Raw genomic sequence first — 14,131 nt, forward strand, 5'->3', positions numbered from 1 at the left:
CCGTATCGTTAAATTTAAGAAACTCAGCAAGTAACTCTGTTAATTGTTCGCAAAATTTGACATCTAAGAGCAAAGTAGGATTAAAACGCCAATTATAGCTGGGCTTAATTTCTAAGAGATCTAGAGATACTGTCACTGGTGAATGATCAGAGATGATTCTATTGTGATGCTTCAATGATTTTACACAGGGAATAATTTTAGAGTCAACTAAAAAGAAATCTATCCTGGAGTATGATTTGTGAACTTGTGAAAAAAAGGTATATTGCATATCTGTTGGATATTTAGTCTCCAGATATCGACTAGATCGAAAGAAGTAATCAAATCATTAAGAACAGTGGTAGAATTGGCCGAGGGTATGCCAGAGCGAGAGGGGAATCTATCTAGAGTAGGGTCCAACACCAAGTTAAAATCGCCGCCTATTATCAGGTGCGTGTTTAGAGTATTTGGTAAAAGATTAAAGACTTTGCGGAAAAAAGCAGGGTCATCAAAATTAGGTCCGTACACATTAAGCAGTGTGACATGAATCGAGGAAAGTAGGCCGGAAACAATTAAATAGCGGCCATTAGGGTCGCTGATAGTAGATATGTGCTTAAAGGGGGCTGATTTACGAAACAAAATAGCTACTCCTCTGGCCCTGGATGAGAAAGTAGATTGGAATACCTGAGAGATCCAATTACATCTCAGTCGCCTTTGTTCAGAGTGCCTAATATGTGTCTCTTGTAAAAAATAATATGTCAGCAGGGATGGACTTCAAATAAGAAAAAACTTTAGCTCTCTTAATTTGGTTATTTAATACCCGGACATTCCAGCTGACGAGAGTGACATTGCCACCTATAAGTGGCAGCCCCGTACTACTAGTCATGAAGTACAATATCTAAAGGAATGCCAGCTGCAAAGGTAATTTGAATGTATATTAACCAATGAAGGAGTTATACAGACACAAAACGCTAAACACGAGACGAAAAAACAAACAAAACCACCCACCCTTCCCCTTCCATCAGCTTCCCCAAACGAAGCCGGGAAAAAACCCCTCATAGGAACAGTGGAGCTGCTGGGCAGCAAAAGGAGAAGAAAACCTACCTATGAAAGTAACCTCTAACAGAGAGATCAGGGGCTCCCCAACAGCCTCCATACAACTACGTCATTAACAAAAGAATTGCTCAATACACCTGGCCTATAGTGCATAAAGTACACACCCACTGTAACTTTTGACGTTATTAAAAGTGAATTAAACAGCGTAGTCTTAAAAATGTACATGCAAATACAGCCTAACATATATAATAATATGAACAAGTAGCAAATGCAAAAGTCTGTGAATGTCTTTTTTTTTTTTTTTTTTCTGAAAATATACTCACTACCTCCTATAAAAGGCCGCCAGTAAACAAAAGGAACGATGATTCAAGTCCTACAGCCATGGTAACAACATTGAGAAAAAAAAAGTCCTAAGCAGCAGATCAAGAAGGGTCTTGTTCAATAACGGTGTTCACAAAAACCTCAGCCTCCGAAACCGAGCCAAAGATTTTTTTGCTGGTACCCTGGGTGACAATCAGACGTGCGGGGAACAACATTCCGAATCGAATACCGGCCTCCTTCAACTTCTTTTTCACACCGTCAAACGCCCTTCGTTGTGAAAGTACCTCTGCAGTGAGATCTGGGAAGATGGAGATTTGTACTCCGTCATATTTTAGAGGCGAGTGTTGCCGCGCAAGCCGAAGGATCGTCTCTGTAGATCTGAAAATTCAGCTTTTGTCCCCGTTATGATTGAATCACAGGACCGGAATACCAGTTGCCTTGTCAAAAAGCTCTTTATTGTCATATGTCTCGACATAGGAGAGAAACGTGTTGTTATCGTGCCAGCTGTATGTTTCTCTGAGGTTGTACATTAACAGTGAGCATTATATACCACTGACCACAGGATTTGCAAATCCTTACAAGGTAAAGAAACATGTTGGTCTGTTTAAAATAGAATGTATACTTCATGCTTACATCAGTTGATAATATAAGCTACTGTTACATCATCGGAAACAGGTGCTACATGTACAGTGAGGTCCTTCATACAGAACATGTACTCACATTCTTGTATGACCAAAATATCTCCCTGTCCTTCTCCATCCATATGACAGTAATATGTCATGCAAACTTAAGCTCATGCAGTATATATAACTTTCTCATGCACTTAAACTTCACAAATACATTATAGATTTAATTATACATATAAATAATATTAAAATAACAAATTTCTGATCTACAGCTCCCTCCATTGGAACTACCGGCCGTCAGTTCCACACCATCATCGCCACCTAATGGAGTGATAGTAAGGAGAGAAAAGCAAACCAAGAAACAAAAGACATACGAAAGACATAAAAGTAGAAACATGAGGAATCGGGAATAGAACAAACAAAACAAAACAAAATAAAATGAAATGACCCCAACCCATGATATGTTCCCGCATACTATGTGTGTAACTTACGTCTATGTGTACGTATTTAAAATGTACCCCATACATCTAAGAAAGGAAACATTAATGAGTCTTCGCCAGTTCCTGAACTCCTTCGGTAAAAATACCTGAATTCCTTCAGTTCCTGGTTCAAAATAACAAACTAAAAGAAACGTTGATTTTAAAGAATCCTATCCCTTGGGGTTGTAAATCAGTAAGCGGGTGTTGATTGTTTGTGGGGTTGTGTTTTGTAAGTGGTGCAATGTATAAGATATCCTATTTTACTCTGTATTTTCCATTTTCGGCTTTATCCATATAGTTAGAAATAACCAATTTAACAGGTTTAGTACTTTTCTTTCTAGTAACACATATGATGATGTGTCCTACTACCATAAACACAAGAACTCCTACCATAGTTAGAACTATCCAGTCTGACCATGATAAATTTCCTGGAATTTGTGTTAATTTCCTTTCAGACATTAATTTGGCTACTCCATTTGCAACGACAACATGTCCCATTGCTTGAATTCCCTCCTCTTGAGCTGCTTTTACGCTTTCTTTAACTCTTTTAACCATCTCAAAGAGTTCATAATTTCTTTCCTCCACTAAATCATTATTCCACCACTGTGGTTCTAATTGCAGCAATTGCACATGTGGAACATGGATTCCACCTAAATGAAGAGGATAGAGAATTTCAACGCAAAATGGATCAGGAGGAATTGGACACAACTTCCCTCCATATATCATATTCTCACTTATTCCATCATGTAATATACACCACTGTGCTTCTGACACCTGCCATGCACCTGTGGCTTGATCTAAAGGAACTACCTCCCAAACTGCAGATCCATTAAGGGATAGACTAAACATTGTAGAACACGAGCAAATTACCCACTCATGTTCCTCGACACAACAGTCTGTGGTAGAAATCATCGGTGTTTCCCCTTCAGCCCAATATCCATTTCTCCCTAATCTAATTACTGAATTTCCTTGTCTAATACCCATTGATTGGAATTGCCTAACTGTCATTATATTGCGCTGTCCATACTGAGGCCATACCATAATCAAAGGTAATGTTCCAGAACCTGACAAAGATTTCTCATCTATTGCGATTTTGACTAATGGAATATGTTTAGCAGAAGTCAAATTAAGTTGATTACCAAAAACCACTAACAAGGATTCAGCTATTCGTTCAGGAACTTGACCCATCCGAATAACTTGAACATCCTCCACCAATTGATCCTTTAAGTTTTGAGCTAAAAATAAACATGCCGCACGGTGTGTCTCAAAATTAGATGATTTTACTAATGCGTCTGCCAATTCCTTCGCAGCATTATTAAGATGTTGACCCGCTGCTATAATATGTATAGAACCTTGAAGAGCCTCAGTAAGTCCTTTCCCGGTCATTTTCCCTACCCACTGAGTGTATTCACTTAATTGACTCATTTGAGCAGTATTACTAATTGAATTGACAGAACCAAATACCCCCGCTATATCTCCCCATATACTTCGAGGTTTACGACTTCGACTACTCAGGGGATCTTTAGAGGTATAATATTTTACTTCCTTTTCCAACCAACTCCTTATTTGTGTGAAATTTCCACAATAGGACTGATCAAAAACAGTAAGCAGAGACATCAAGTTATAATTGATACGTTGTCGCACCATGTGGGCTTCGTTTATCAAGGTTTTGGTTTCTTTTGCTAACAAAATACCATGAACTGGCGCAATAGTTGTAGTCGGGCATGTTTTAGCTTTGTTTGTCTTTTCAGCAGAAAGATAGAAACACCGTCCAATTTCCCCAGTTTCTAGTTCAGTTTCACAATATTCATTTTCATCTTCTGAATGCCATACTCTTACATAATTTCCCTTGAATCTTGTCGTTCTTGAGGCAGTATCCCTTAGGAATCCCTCACATGGCAACACTATAGGATAAATACACCCTAGGGTCAATGAATCCCATATTGTAAGCATGTGAGTACGATTCAAAATAAGGTTAATTTCCACATTAGTAGAAGTTATGAGGTCCAATCCCACAATTTCGCATTGTTCTCTTGAACAAATTTCTCGTCTTTGACCACTACTAGAATATCCCCCATCTTTAACTGGCCAGATTACTCTGCTTTTGTAACATTCATGGTGATAGTTACATCCACCATAGATGCCTTCTCGATATTTAGCCAGGTCTTTGTCATTACTTGGCACCCAATCCCATAATCCCCATTTGGAAATAAAGGGTAGAGTAAAATGTTGACCAGATTTCAGAGTTGCATTCCGAGTGATTCCTTGAACTCGAGGAGTCCATAAAGCTTCGCTTCCTTGGTAAATACCAAATAAAATTAAAACCAAGCATACCGTCGTCGTTGTGTATCGAGAATAACTTGCAACCATCTCTAATCAATGTCAATGGAATTGATTCCTGAAATGGAAGCAGAGAAATCATTAACACCACTCCTTGTTACCCAGTCTTTAAAAGTAACTGATGAACATTGCTCATTTTCAGGCCATAAGCTATCGCTATCATTTTGTTCATTCACTAAACAAGGTTTAACTTGTGACCAATGATACCATCTATCTGTCCCTACACCCTTCCCTTTAAGGCAAACACTCGTATCTGTAGTTAAGATTATCTCATATGGTCCTTCCCATCTAGCCTCTAAACCTTTCCTAGCAATTCGTTTGACCATAACAAAACTGCCTAACTCGGGAATGTGTGGAATATCAGTAGTGGTGTGTTTTTCATCCCACTGCTGCTGAGCTTCTCGCACTCTCTGGTTGTTTCCTTTGGTAGCTTTGTCCAGCATAGTGAGATAACGTTTTAACTTTTCTTGGAACAGAGTGGAATCTCCTCCTGTTCCCGCAGGGGGCGGAGCATCAGGGGGTAGAACCATTGCTCTTCCAGTCATCAGTTCAAAAGGGGTTAGTCCTGTTACTCTGTTTGGAGTTGCTCTTAAGTTCCATAGAATAGCAGGCAATAACTTGTGCCAACCTTGGCCAGTCTGCAGAATAGCCTTGGTAAGTGCCGTTTTTAACGAGCGGTTCATGCGTTCTACGAAACCCGAACTTTCTGGCCTGTAGGGGATATGGAACTTCTGTTTGATCCCAATCAGTTTCATTGCTTCCTTCATCAATTTCCCAGTGAAGTGAGTTCCATTGTCAGAATCAATTTCATATGGAAGGCCCCAGCGTGGAAAAACTTCCTCCACCATTACTCGTGCTGCAGCTTCAGCAGTGCAAGTTTTTGTCGGAAATGCTTCCACCCATCTAGTAAATCGATCTATGATTACTAGAATGTATCGGTATCCTCCACTGGGTGACAATGGTCCTGTGAAATCAATTTGAAGATTTGTCCATGGCCCTGTGGGTCTGGGTGCATGTGACATTCTCATCTTTACAGATTTTCCCACATTTGCTTTTATGCAGATCAAACATCTCCTACAATAGTCATCAATGTCTCTCATCATTCGCGGCCACCACCAAGTCTCGCTGATTTGAGCTTTCATTGCTTTTGCTCCAGCATGCACTTTTCCATGATACAGCTGCATTAGTTCTTTCCTTGTTCCGATAGGCATTACCACTTGTCCTGTTGGAATTCTCCAGATACCTTGATCATCTTCTTTTGCTCCTGCTTTTTTCCATTGTTCTTTCTCTTCTTCTGTCTCTGTGTGATATGACAGAAGATGCAGCTCAGGATTATCTTTTCTGTTTTCTTGAACCAAGGTAACAGGAGTAGGGGAAAGTAAAGCCGCTTCTCTGGCTGCCGCATCAGCTGCAGAATTTCCTTTGCTTTCCTTGGACTTGTCAGATTGATGTGCTTTTACTTTGACCACAGCTGCTTCTCGTGGTAATTGACATGCTGCAATTAAGCGACGAATTATGGAAGCATGTTGTATTATGCTCCCACTGCTGGTGATGAGTCCACGTCTTTTCCATAGGGCAAGGTAGTCATGGACCACTCCGAAAGCATAACGACTATCTGTATAGATGTTGACTCGACCTCCCTCCGATAGCTCAAGAGCTTCCGTAAGCGCCATGAGCTCAGCTACTTGTGCTGAAAATTGCCCAGGAAGAGCTCCTTGCTTCACAACAGTTCCATCAGCCTTTACTACAGCCCATCCAGTATGTCGTTTTCCATCAATGTAGTAACTGGATCCGTCGACCCATAACTCATTATCTGGATTTTCAAGAGGGATTGGATTAACTGGACCAAGGCTTTCTTCTTCTACCTGTTTTTCACACTCATGTGGTATTCCCTCATGCGGTTCCAGCATCATTGTTGCTGGGTTAAGTGAAGTGTCTCTGATGATTTCCACTCTCAAGTCCTTGTTCAGCAAAGTTGCTTCCCATTTTGCTCTCCTCGCATCAGTGATAGTCTTGATGTTTGTGTTGTTCAACAGCGTTACTATACTGTGTGGAGTGTGCAGTGTGACAGTTTGTGCACCAATCAGATTTTCCACAGCATTCACTGCCCACGTGGCACCATCAAGGGCTTGTATACATTGTGGTTGACCTATCATGGTGACAGGAATCTTTGTGGAAAAGTATCCGACTGGTTTGTATCGATCACCTGGTTTTTGACACAGTACTGCTGAGTAGGTCTCATCTCCCACCCTGGTCCACAAATGAAATGGCAAACGACCATCAGGAAGACCCAAGGCTGGGGCTGAAATCAGTTTCTTTTTCATAGCAGTAAACGCTTCCTCAGCTTCTGGTGTCCATTCCAGCTGTTCCACTCCAGGCTTTCCCCCTTTATACAGATCAATGAGAGGAATAGTGATACTGGCAAAATCAGGGATATATTGACGACAATAGTTAAAAAGTCCCATCACCTTCCGCATCCCTGTAACTGTCAGAGGTTTTGGAAGTTGCTGCAATGCCTCTACACGCTCTGTTGTCATTCTTCTTCCCTCAGCAGATATTTCTTGGCCTAAATAAATAACTTTAGCTTTGGCCAGCTGTGCTTTGTCGGGGTTAACTTTAAATCCACCTTTTCTTAGAGCTTGCAGAGTAATATTTAGAGCAGATAGATGGCTTTTTTCATCTGGGCTTGCAATCAACAAGTCATCAACATATTGGAGGCAAACACTTCCTGAACTCTCAATTTCAGCTTTTCGCTCAGTTAAGAATTGGTCCAGGGCTCTATGAAATACAACTGGAGAAAGGTTAAGACCTTGCGGAAGTCTGTTCCAGACATACTGGTTTGCGCCGACAGTGAAGGCCAATTTCTCTTGAGATTTTTCATCAATAGGTATAGACCAGAAAGCTGACAGCACATCCAAGACCGTGAAGATTCTTGCATTCCCTGGAATATCATTCAAAATGGTAGCAGGGTTAGCCACAATAGGGTGTGGTTTCGGTGTTACACTGTTAAGTCGTGTGTAATCTATGGTTAATCTCCATGAATTGTCGGACTTTTTGACAGGCCAGACAGGGCTATTGGTAGTAGAAGAAGTTCGTCGAACAATTCCCTCAGCTTCCAAGTCTGCCACAATCTCAAAAACAGCTTGTCTTGCTTCTGGTCGAATGGGGTATTGTTTATGAGGGGTATGTATCGGTCCCTCAATAATAACAGGGTCAATGTTGGCTTTACCACAATCCAATTTGTGTTTAGCCCAAACATCTGGATATACGCTACACAGAAGACCCCACACACCGTCTTTTCCCCAGTCTCTGATAATTGGTTTTGCTATACCAACAGAACTTATATTACATGTGCGATCTTCATGTGGTATTATTCCAGCTGTTGTAGTAATTTGACGACTGTCAGTAAATATGATCATGTTTAACAATGGTAAAATGTCCATACCTATAAGGCTTCCTTGTGAATTCGGCCCCACCCAGAAAGGTGTCCATAGAACTTCATCTTCATGTATTTGCAGAGGAACTGGTATACTTTTGTGAAATATCATGATATCTCCTCCAACTCCTTCAACTTCTATGGTTTCATGTGTTGTAGGAAGGTTCAAATCAGTTATGGAGAGTGAGGCTCCTGTATCGATTAGACAGTCACATTGATGGCCCCCTATCAAAGCAGGGATGAAAAGTCGATTGTCTCTTTTGTTACTCTTACAGGGGGCCGCTAATTCCTATTGCGGACGTATAATTCCCTCAATGAGCTGACGAACTTGTGCTTCAGTCCACGTCTTTCCTCGAAAGGTTTTATCATTGTTTTTGGCATTTACCTGTTTAAATGATGGGCCTTTACCTTCTGCTCCACCTCCTTTAGCCCAGCAGTCTTTTACGATGTGGCCAGTCTTTCTACAATTGTGGCAGAACTTCAACATCCTATCTGCGTCGATGTTGGATTGAGCGAATGCCACTCCTCTTCGATTTGGTTTGTTTCCTTCATCCTTGTTTGATCTAATAGCCATCTCTAGACGACCAGCCCATTGCATAATTTGGTCAAACGTTTCTCCTGGATTGACTCCAAGTGATAAGGCTTGTTGGTATTTTGTGCTAAAACCATCCACAAGTGTGTCAGTAAACTGTACATCATCTCTGTCTGGTTCTTTTTTAGCACAGAGGGCCCATCTTTCATAAGCATTCCATTTACGCAAGGCATATTCATCTGGAGATTCATCATCTTTTTGCTTAATCAATGTTACTGATGTGAAAGGAATCTTACCACTGCCCAGGATCTCTTGGATTTCTTTTCGGAACACATCTAAGGCTTGCCAAAGACCCAGGGGTCGTCCCTGGCCATCAACCCACAAGTCTATCCATTGGGCTGTTGTTATTGACGCTGGCAAGCGTTCCCATCTGTCTCTTGGGATTTTAGCTTTCACAATGGTGTGTATGTCTCTCAGTGTCATTTGATGTGCTTCAACCAAGGAATCTAATTCTCGCCAAAACTCTGTGTTTGGATCTTGTCTCTTCAGAGGAGGCAAGGCTGTGAGAATGGCTTGACGTTCTCCTGGTGTGAATGGTCTTTCCTCCATCATCATTTCAGATTGTACTTCTTCCCTTTTAATAGCAGGTGAAGAAAATTCAGGACCAACCTTATCAATTGTTATCATGTCGTCCTCTCTTGTCTCATCACCCCAATCAGAGGCAGGTGCTGGTATAACTCGCAGCATGTCTCTGTTTGGCTGGGTTGATTTGGATCTGGTTATTACTGGAGCGGCCTGTGCAGATGCAATAAATATTTTGTCAACTGGCCCTCCATTTGGCTTACAAGAAGTTTTACATTGTTCAGGCAAATTTGGATAAATTGGATTGTATGGAGGAGGCATTACAGTTTTTGCTGAGTTTACTGGTGCTTGCAAAAATTTACTTTCAGCCTCAGCTATTATATTTGTCCAATCTGGATCAAATGAATCATTAATGATTGTTGTATCTTTTTCTGAACATGTAATAGACATGATTTTATTCAACTTGTTATATGCTTCAATCTGTGGCTTCATTGCTTCAACAAGTGGAACTGGACTCCCATCCGCACTGCAACAAATCCCTCCTTGTTTCACAATCCAGTTAGCTGCAAGGATCGGAAAGGCTTTCAGTTTAACAGAGTCTTTTTGGATCATGAACCATCTAAACTGTTCATCCAAAGAGGCATCAATGTCCAGTCCTTTCTTTGAAAACTTGGCTTGTTTTTTGTTCTTCTTTTCTAAGTACCAAGCAGATATTGTTCTGCTATTATAAACACCCTCTGCCATTTGCAGATGGTCTGTGTCTCTGTGCTTCTCAGCAGCAGGGCTATGTATAGCTTTGTGTGTGCGTGTATGAGTGTGTGTCTATGTGTGTGCGTGACTGTGTGTGTGACTGCTGGGGGTCCTGCCCTCCACTCTCTCCCTCTCCCTCTTTCTCCCTAGCTGACAACTCAGAAAACAAAGAAAGAAGAGAAAGAAAACAAAAGTTAAATCCTAAATATTCTTATAATTCTTACAAATTTACAGTTGAACTCAGATCAGTTTCTTCCCCAAATATTGAACAGCTTTACAGTCAAAATCAGAAGGCCAACGATTCTAGCCACTTTTATTCATCAAGGCGCCTTTATACCTTTAGCGTGTTTAAACGTTTTAGGGTTTTCTAAAGCTGCGCACCCTTTAGCGCAGACCCGCCACTTTAAACCGCTTTAATCTCACAGTTCGTTGCACTTCCCCGTACTTCTTCTAAGGACGGTTCTAAGGCCCGAAGGACACATTAGAGATTTTTCTCTGCTCCAAAAATAACAAAATTTAAAAATAAAACAAAACTGCAGTCTCGCCGTGTTCCGACCACCTTACAGTCACAACGAACTAATTGCTAAATCGCATTACGGATTAATCTCCCGAAAATTTGACTAAATGGTCTTTTGCACAAAAGATTCCACTTTTAAACCCAGCTTCATTCAATATTTTGGAGGTACACTGATCAGAACAACTCAAGTAAATCACATCCAATTAAATTACTTAAAATGTAACTATGTCTGACACATATTCATTGGCAACACAACTGGTATTTCAAAATAACACAGATCTTTTTAGCAGTTTCAGTCACTGTCTCAACAATATAGATCATCAGGCAGACTTAGAATCTTTAAGAAAAAGAAAATGTCTTACCTGATGAATTGATTGAGACCAATGTCTGAAATGCAGATCCTGTTCGTGTGACGCCAAGTTGTAGATCTGAAAATTCAGCTTTTGTCCCCGTTATGATTGAATCACAGGACCGGAATACCAGTTGCCTTGTCAAAAAGCTCTTTATTGTCATATGTCTCGACATAGGAGAGAAACGTGTTGTTATCGTGCCAGCTGTATGTTTCTCTGAGGTTGTACATTAACAGTGAGCATTATATACCACTGACCACAGGATTTGCAAATCCTTACAAGGTAAAGAAACATGTTGGTCTGTTTAAAATAGAATGTATACTTCATGCTTACATCAGTTGATAATATAAGCTACTGTTACATCATCGGAAACAGGTGCTACATGTACAGTGAGGTCCTTCATACAGAACATGTACTCACATTCTTGTATGACCAAAATATCTCCCTGTCCTTCTCCATCCATATGACAGTAATATGTCATGCAAACTTAAGCTCATGCAGTATATATAACTTTCTCATGCACTTAAACTTCACAAATACATTATAGATTTAATTATACATATAAATAATATTAAAATAACAAATTTCTGATCTACAGTCTCCTTGACCGGATAGTGATGTATCCTCGCGATCAGAATTCGGGGACGCCCTCCTTTTGATGGTAACGGCCCGGTGCGATGTGCGCGGTCAATCTTAATCCCCCCAGGAAAATTCTCTGTTCCCAGAAGTGTCGGGAAGAGTTTTTCCACAAACTCCGTTGGGCGACCGGACTCCACATTCTCGGGTAGGCCTACAATTTTAATATTCTGTCGTCGGGAACGGCCCTCGAGATCATCCACTTTAGCACGTAGGGCCTTATTAGCTGCTAGGATTTCCTGACATGAGGCCTCCAGGGCAGAAATGCGGCTTTCGTGCTCAGCTTTAACACTCTCAAGGTCCGAGATACGCGTGGTGGTTTCAGACAGCGCCGTTTGCAACTGAGATAGAGTCGCTTCCAACGAATTAAATCTGTCATTCATACTGTTATTCATAGTCTGAATGGCGGAGAGGATATCTGTTGAGTCTGGGGCCGTGCAGCGCTCGCGATCCGACTCGTGTTCATTAGACGACGCATTTTCAGCCAGTTGTTCACCTGTGCAGCTTGGTGAATCACCTTTCTTGGGTTTAGCCTTCTTCATCTCACTGTTAGATATTGTTGAGCAAACTTTTGTAGTGAAAATAGTCAGAAAATACAAGTTTATAGAGGCTTATCGATGGAGCTCCCTAAATTTACGTCCACTCCATGCGGTGCTCTCTAGCGCCCCCCTTATTGTAAATATTATCAGTAGACCTACTATAGTGTAAATATTGTGTAAATATTGTGTAAATATTATCAGTAGACCTACTATAGTGTAAATATTGTGTAAATATTGTGTAAATATTATCAGTAGACCTACTATAGTGTAAATATTGTGTAAATATTGTGTAAATATTATCAGTAGACCTACTATAGTGTAAATATTGTGTAAATATTATCAGTACTACTCCTTTTGGTAGTGGAGCTCACGTTATCTCCTGAGTTTTTAGCCACTAATTTTGTGGCGGCATGTGATGATGTGAGGCTTCATTAGATTAGAATTACTTGCCACCGACGTAGAGAGACTCTTTATTCATGTGCATAAGTCGCATTTAACATAAACACCTTTCACCTCAACGAGGGAAAATTAGCGCTTATACTTCCAGTTTGCGAAAGCTTCATTTGAAGTTGTCGGACTTGGTGTGTGTGACTTAGTATATGCGTGTGCGTGTGTGTCATAGGTGTGTGTGTGTGTGTGTGAACTCAACCTATCAACCTCAACCTTGTCTCCCACCCACCAATCATCATCAGTGTACCACCCATAGACGGTACCAAACACGCATAGCATGCACACACACACACACACACCAACCAGAGAAAGAAAAAACTTTGCAAGTCCTACTGACAGAGAGCCTGATCGAAAGAAAACTGCTTCAGTGAGCTCAATTATAGTAACGCCGCATTTTATTCTCAGTAACGCTAACGGCGTTGTAACAGGAGAAACAGTAATTTGTTTGATTACTCGTTACTGAAAAAAATAATTCCGTTAGTAACGCCGTTTATCTATAACGCCGTTATTCCCATCACTGTAGATTAGCAATCAAAGAACACTCTCTTTATAATGTTCGGAGCTGTGAATCACACGTCACGAGTGTATCTGCACACTTGCCCAAACGGCTGTTATAACGAATGGCGCTGTTATGCTGAACAACGTGGCTCTTACTGTATTCATATCGATGTTGTGTTTGCTGTTAGTTGTGGTGAAAGCATTTCGTGAGAGAAAACGCGTTGCAATGACGAGATCACTGCATTCACGCGATCAACAGACTGTCTATGTACTCAATCCTCATCACTGCAGCTTTTCATGTGATAGGAAAAGATCTAAATATAATGCTATAATCAACATTTTCATGAACCGTTCCTCTCGACAGCTGTAATGGTAAAAAAAACGTAGTAAAAGTATTCGAGAGGGGTTCCACATGTTACAAAGTTCGTAGAATAAGGAGGAAGACGACAGGATCAGCGTGACTGGGACTCGTGTTTATGCAGAACTCTCAGATACAAAGAAAATAAACTTGCGCTCTCAACAACTCAGTACAATAAAACTTTCTCAGCTATCTTTCTCCAGTTCTAAGGTCTCTCTGGTCCACATGCAGTCCGTCTCTCTCTCTAGCAGCCCTTGCAAACCTCGCTAAACCACGCCCCCTCCGCCACATAATCTAATACTCATTTCAAATGCACAGATGTCAGCCAATCACAACAGTGGCCGTTTTCACTGAAGTCTCACATCAGACACGCCCCTTGAAACAGAGCATTCAAGCCAGAGGACTAATATCAGGATAGAAAAATGCCTTTTATTTGAGACGGTTATATTCTTTTTAGATAGGCTATTTCTCTTTCAAAAGCATTGATGATATTAATGCAGCAACGTTATTTCGTTCTCATGTTTTTTAACAGTAGACCTATGTTTTATTTAAAGTTGTTTCTCATTATGCCTTCGAAAACGCGCAGTCACTTTGATCAGGAAAAGTAAAATTAAGTGCAAGATGTGCAGAGCCAATCTGTCATGTACATAACATTATAATGAGAACACAATTGTAATAGTTTTGT

The sequence above is a fragment of the Gobio gobio genome (genome assembly GCF_949357685.1).
Source record: "Gobio gobio genome assembly, chromosome: 3".
Classification (NCBI taxonomy): domain Eukaryota; kingdom Metazoa; phylum Chordata; class Actinopteri; order Cypriniformes; family Gobionidae; genus Gobio; species Gobio gobio.